This window comes from Camelus bactrianus, chromosome 32 (assembly GCF_048773025.1).
Source record: "Camelus bactrianus isolate YW-2024 breed Bactrian camel chromosome 32, ASM4877302v1, whole genome shotgun sequence".
NCBI classification, from domain to species: Eukaryota; Metazoa; Chordata; class Mammalia; order Artiodactyla; family Camelidae; genus Camelus; species Camelus bactrianus.
This window is the reverse complement of record NC_133570.1, coordinates 209,575-216,803: the sequence shown is the minus strand read 5'-3', so window position 1 is coordinate 216,803 and position 7,229 is coordinate 209,575. Positions and strand designations below refer to the sequence as shown.

Sequence of the window (7,229 nt, the reverse complement as noted above, 5' to 3'; positions counted from 1 at the left end):
CGAGCTCGGCGGCTAGAGCGGACCCGGGGGGGCGCCACAGAGAGTGGGCGAGTGGAGGCGAGCAGAGCGTGCGGAGACGAGAGGCTGCGGGCCTTGACGCCATCTTTGGTGCTGGCGGGGAGACTTGTTCTTGGTGGATCTCAGAAGTAACTTCGGTCAGCGCCATGTTAAGTGGGGGCAACAGGGACGAAGAAACTTGGGCGTTGGGCCGGCTCTGAAAGCCACGTTGGAAGTGCTGATGGCTTCTAGGTCCGCGAAGCGACGGCCCGCATGAGGCGATAAAAGCGGGTGGAAAGTGGGGGTGTCAGTTCCCCGCGATGGGAGAGGGGATGTTGCCGGGAGAGCTCTGGAGTGCGAGCGTCTCCGGCGTCAGTGGCCGGAGCAAAAGTGGGCCACGTCTCGGAGGGAGGGCGTGGGGCAGAGGCTCCTTTAACTCGGCGGTTCCGCGTCCCAGAGGAGGTGCTCCGGGACCGCGGTGCCGGGCGAGGGAAGCGGACGTGCGCGGAGACCGAGCCCAGGCCGGTGCGCACGGAGCGGAAGAGCGTGCGGCCCAGGACGGCGCTCGAGGAGCAGGGGTGTCTGCCTGACTGGGCCTCAGGAGGGGAGCGGGCGCCCGGTTGTAGAGAATAGGTGTGTCCGTGTGCCCACGACAGTGAACGTGAAAAGGCCCGAAATATGGAGCCGCTGGCACTGTCTCAAGTTCATAAAACCCCCACTCCTGGGCTCTTCCTGCGCCTGGAGCCACTGACAACTTAACCTCCAGTCCCCTCGGCAGGACCCTCCGCACACCTACATTCCTGCAGGATGAAAACCATCTCTTGGTGTGTGTTTACCCTAACAAAGCTCATCGCCCCAGGAGATAGCCCGGGTATCAATACGCTGAGCTGGCGGGTCTCACATCCTGTTCTCATTGGGGTCCTAAATCCTGTTACTCAGAGTAGTTAGTCCCTGGCAGATCTTACCATCAGGTACCTGTGCATGCATTGATCATGCGGCCCCTACTCCTTGTGTGCATAGCCCCACCCACCCCATGACAGACCCCGCACATCCACCCCTGCGCTCACACAGGCACCTCTCCTCTGTGTGGCCCGCTGTTGCTTGTAGCAGGGTATCTGTTGAACTTTTGTCTTAAACTTTCCTTTTCCTTTCATAAATTCTTTTACCGCCCGCAACACTGACCCACCGTGTTCTCCAACACAGTAATACTTGGAAATGAAAGGATATTAAAACATTACTTGAAAGCATCCATCCTTTTACAAATGTTCACTCATTTAATCAGAAAAATTTGAGTATTATATAGACAAATATGGCCTAACATAGCATAAAATTTGTGATCTCAAGATGTGCCTAACGTGTTCAGCAAAGAGTGATCCCATCCGGATGGTTGATTTTAAAAGGTTATGAATATCTTGATGCTCCATTTTGTTGTAAATTCTCTATACTCACATGCGATTTAAGTGTGTCATTTGTTATATATAAGTTTTTACTTTAGTTGCTAATGTACATGCGGTCTAGTGACTATAAAATGACTAAACTTAAAATGTGAAACTCATTGGATATATCTGACATATTTTCATGCACTTAACTATAAACGTAACTGTGTATGGGTTGTTAAAAAATGCCTTCCTAACCTCTCTTCCCAAAAAACAGATTAAAACAATTACCAGAAAATAGTGAATGTTTTTTCTCTCTGGGAATCTATAAATGTGAGACTGTTTCCATCCTTATTGTGAAGGCTGATTTTCAAAGCCATCTTACCGATGGCTTTCACGAGTCCTAACAAATGCAAAAGTGGCATATTGTCAAGCAACTTTGATGGTTCCTACTATATACATGAAAATACTACTAACATGGCTGTAAACTACAATGGAAAAACCTATGAATCTATTTTTATAATTTGTGCATCCAACAGAATGTAGAACATTTATTATTCCCATGTAATTTTAATTGTTAGTAATATTCATGATGAAATATTTTAATTCCTTACACATTATAGTCCACTATTGATCTTTAATTATTTTATATATAACATGTAATTTACTTACTTATATATGTATACATGTCTTAAAGAACAATATATATTTATATGTAAGACACACACACTAAGTGAAATATTTAAATGAGTTAAGAAAAACTATGGAAAAAACAGCTCTCAAAATAGAATCAAACCTTTAGCTCATACTTTATACTAACATTTTTATTGAAGAATTTCTCATGTGTTTTTATGTTATTTATGCTTATTTCTATTCAAGCAACATGATTTGTAAACCTTCTTCAGAAGAGCAACCTCTCAAATTAACATCATACACTGCACTGAGACTAGGATACAAGCTGTCCTCTGTCAGAAGTTGAGTTATTTCACTTTTTCTTATTGAGTTGTAAGAATTCTTTATGTATTCTGGATACAAGTTCCTTATCAGATGTATGATTTGCAAATATATTCTATTCTGTGGGTCTTTTCACTTTCTTATGTCTTTTGAAGAACAAAAGGTTTAAATTTTGATGAAGTTCAATTTGTTTACTTTTGTTGTTGTTGCTGTGTTGCTTCTGGTGTCGTATCTAAGAGTCCCTTGCCAAATCCTTTGGGACGTGGAGAGTTACTATCTTTTGCTCTAAGAGTTTTATAGTTTTATCTCGAACGCCCCTGCCATTATAGCTTTGTTGCCTGTTAACTTCATCTTGATTTTTAAAACAGAAAAGTAATTTTGGATCAATACTTATTTATATTGACCTACATATTTGTTTCAATTTCTTTCTCAAAATTGCTTCTTGAACACTGTTCCTTCTTTGAGATTCAATTACCTGCGTACTGAAGCACATGCTTTGGTGTCCTTTGTTGGGTATTTGAGGTAATGAACTCTGTTTTAATCATTTTGTCTAAGAAGCTTATTCACCCTTATTATTTATAGAAACTTATTGAAATATATGTGCAGAAAAGTGCACATGGGGTACAGATCATGAATTTCCACAAACTGAACACACCTGTGTAAGCAGCACCCAGAATAAGAAAACAAGACATCACCAGCCCCTCCACAGCCCCTGCACCCCTCGCCAGACCCTGACTTCTCTTCCAGGGGTAATCACTTTCCTGAATGGGTGAGTTTGGCCTGTTTTTAAACTTTATATAAGTGGAATTATGCTTATGTACTCTTTTAGGCATGGTCTCTTTTCTCAACATCATGTCTATTCAATTCATCCATATTGTTACATGTCATCTTAGTTGTAGTTGTGAATTTTTGACCGTTTTTAAAATCCATTTAGCTGTTGGTGGATATCTGGGTCACGGCAAGGGCTACTATTCTCAGAGCTGCTACAAACATTTTTTGTTTCGGTATTTTGGTAAATGTATGTGCACTTCTGATCTTTGGAAAAACATATGTCAGATTTTACTAGATACTGCCAAGTCGTGTTCCAAACTGGCTGCACTAATTTACTCTCCTCTCAAAAGGAGGACACGAGGTAGAGAAAGATGAGGAAAGGGATGGCTGTGTTTTTCACTAGAAACCCTTATCTGTCTAATCTGATCTAAACAACAAAGAAGTTTATTTCTTTTCTCACACAGAAGTCTGCAGGCAGGCTGGTGTGCTGGCCCCATGAAATCACTGGACACTCCTTCTATATTTCAATTCCACCTCCCAGTGTGTGGCTTTTATCTCATCGTCAACTTATTGTCCAAGGTGGCTCCTTGAGTGTAGACATTATCTCAAAAGTGTAGAAAGAAGAGGAGGACAGACAGGTTCTCCTACCAGCTGAGTTGGTCTTTAGACAGTTTTTACTGGGAAATTCATTTTTATTAATTTATGAGATACACATGCACATATACTATTAACCCTGTCTATCTTGTATGTGAGATACACATTTTATACTTAATCACTTGCTTTTTAACTTGTTAATTCAGAAATTAGTAGTGTTTATAGTAAAATCTCTTAGCATTTTGTTTTTGCTTTTTGTGTTGTTCTTAGGCCTCTCCACTGAAGATTATAAAAATATTCATCTATATTTTTTTCCAAGTGGCTTTATATGCTAATACTTAGTGTTATTTTAAACTTGAAATCCATTTGAAATCAATTTGTTGTTATACACGAAAAGGTACTCAAATAGTTTCCTACTGTTTTAACAATTTGGACTAATGTCATGGATCAACAAAGGTTTTCATTTCCCACTTTCAACATATGAAAAACTCACATAAGTGTTTCATTTGTCTGCATGTGTTTTCTAGAGATGCTTACACTGTGCTGATTCTTGCAGTTTTGTAATACGTATCGTTGTCTCTTTTAGTAGGTTCTTCCTAATTGTTCAGAAGCGAGCAACTACAGTGGGTGGAAGTGGGAATAGACATGAAATTAAAGATGATGTAGGGGAGGGAAACAGCTCAGTGGTAGAGCGCATGCTTAGCATGCATGAGGTCCTGGGTTTAATCCTTGGTACCTCCACTGGAAAAAGAAAAAGATTATTAGAAATGAAACAAGGACAGGATTTGGTTCCAGACTATACATCAGGAAATGAGGGTCAGGGAAAGGACTGAATTTCCTAGAATGGGAGACTGGAGGAATGTTGTTTCCAGTGACAAAATTAAGACAGAAGGATCTGCAGCTTGGGGAAGGGTGTTATGGTGAGGCAGGGACCATGTATTTCAGAATTATATTTTAAAAATTAAAAATAGAATTACCACACGAGCTTGTAATTCCAGTTCGGGGTATACACCCACAATAATTAAAGGCAAGATCTCGAAGAGACAGTGGTCCACCCATGTTCACAACAGCATCATTCACAAAGCTGAAATGTGGGAACAGCCCAAGTGCCCATCAGTGGATGAATGGATAAGCAAAATGCGATGTACATATAGAGCAGAATATTCTTCAGCCTTAAAGGGAATTCTGCAATATGCTATGATATGGCTGAACGTTGAGGACGTGCTGGCCAGTGAAACAAGCCAACTGCAGAAGAACAAATACTTACGATTCCACTTGTATGAGGTTCCTAGTGTGGTCAGATCCACAAACAGGAAGTGGAAAGGTGGTAAGCAGAGGCTGGTGGAGGGGGCTTTGGGGAGTTATTGTTTACTGGGTGGAGAACTTCAGTTTGTAAGATGAAAAGAGCTGCTGGGATGGATGGTGGTGATGGCTGCACGTTATAAATATATTTAACACCACTGAAGTAGTCAGGATGGTACATTTTATATGTATGTTAGTACAGGTTTTAAAAATGAAAAAAAAAAGGAGGCCTACGTGCTACTTATTTTTCACTTTGGTCTTCTGAAGAAGTAGCTCAGAGAGGTATAATACCTACTTTAGTCAAAACTTCTGACTGCAAGAGACAGAATGCAACTAAAGCAGAAAAGAAAACTGGGGCACAAACAGAATTCAAGAGTGTAGACACCTCAGGGAAAAATGGCCCAGACCACAAAGGCCATCACTGGGACTTTTCCCTACATTCACTGCTCGGCCGCTGTCTGCTTCACTCTAAGTCTTGGGATCTGCCTTCACCCCCAACTGAAGCTAAGGCTTTCCCTCCAAGGAGGAGGATGAGCAAGAGCAGCCCCCCCTCCAGTTTTCACACTCAAAGACAGCATCCTTGCATCTGTGCAGCATCCATTTACACAGTCTTGGCAAATACATTCCTTGAGCCACACGCCCCCACACCTGGGCAGTTGCTGTGGCCAGACAGCTGCACTGGCAGTAAGGAGGGTGGGCCAGGATTCCAGCCCCCAGAACAGGAAAAATGGGCTGGACAGACACCATTAACACCACTACAACCCCATTTTAATTTTATAAATTGGGAAATTGGAGTTAAAGAAAATTTAACTTGTCAAAAATGACATGACAGTAAAATGGCTAGCAACGCCAATGAGAGACGCCTTTCGTGACCCTGACATTTTCAGACCCTCCGTCTTTCCGGCTGTCGTGGGTGTCAAGTGGCAGTAAGGACTCCGAGATACTTGAAATCAGCTGTTTTAAACAGGGACGAATACAGCCTAATTAACAGTAGCTTAAGAAAGAGTGCTTCATTTCTAGGGAGTTGGAGGGGTTCAGACCCAACCCTGCCACCTGATAGCTGTGGGACCTTGGTAAACCAAAGGAGCTTAAAGTGAGCAAGGAGCTACACGCTAAATGAGGAGACAGTAAAAGAGACCTGGAAAGCGCGAGGCACAGAGCTCACCTAGCCCAAGCACTGCGGTACCAGTCCCGGAGTCAGTGACCGCTCACTCCTTCCAGCGGAGAACCTCTCATCTCGGTTTTTCCTGAAAGTTGTGCTCTCGGTACAGCTATGAGTATCCTACTCTTAGACCTCAGAGGATCAGGGGAGTCCCCAGATTCTTTTGTGAAAAAAACAGGCTGTTTTCCTGCACAGACCCCAGGCCCCAGCCAGGTGAGCTAAGGGCTGGACAGAGCATTAACGCTCAGTACTGCCAACACCTGCCTTTCCTCCATGTTAGGTGTATCTGGATTATGATGGGCTGGCACCTGCCCAGAGTTTGGATTTCATTTGTGATCCTCATTGGAACTGAAGCTAGTTTATCATTCCCAATGATCACACACATATTAATCAAACTGCTTACTCAGTACACATCTGGGCACAGAGATTTTTCCTTTTAAACACAGCCCAGAGGGAAGTGTCAGCCAAAAGGCTCAACCTAATGCAGCTCCCCAGGTGCCCCTGGTCTCCAGATGCCCCTTCAAAATGCAGACTGAATCACTTCTCGGCCTTTTGGCTAAGGTCAAGTGTAGTATATGTTCTAATCAGATTGATATCTGCCGCGTCCTCTATCTGAACACAGTATTAAATGGATTTCTGGAGCAGGGAGTTGGAATAGGAGCTTGCTCTGTCCACTCCGTGCACTGACCTGGTATTGCAGTACCTCCAGGAGCAATGCCCCAAAAGGAAAACAAAAGCAGACTGAAACGCAAATCCAGCTGGAAGAGAAAGCCCCACAGGATAGCTGCATACAATTACTCCCCTCAGATGAGGCTGGTGTGGCAGTGGGAGAGAAGGACGGGATAAGAGGAGATAAAGAAGGCTGAAATTCTTGAGAGAGCTCTGGTAACTGATGGAAGGGTGCTATCTACGCCCTCTGGGCCTCGGTGATGGTCTGTTTCAGCCCAATTTATTATGCTTCATGAAGTTATAAGTGAAGCACCTCTGTTTTAATCTTAGAAAAGCTGATTTTCATCTTGGCCTGCCGTCTGTGGTGGGAACTGCTGTGGAGCCTTTGAAGACGTTCTCAGGAG

General features: G+C 43.1%; 1 non-coding gene across 1 annotated transcript; it reads left to right on the top strand.

Moving 5' to 3' along the window:
* The first annotated feature begins 6,692 nt into the window (after positions 1-6,692).
* On the top strand, positions 6,693-6,881 carry LOC123614930 (U2 spliceosomal RNA). The gene has a single exon (XR_006722434.1). It is a non-coding gene; the product is annotated as a U2 spliceosomal RNA (small nuclear RNA).
* Positions 6,882-7,229: the final 348 nt, after the last annotated feature.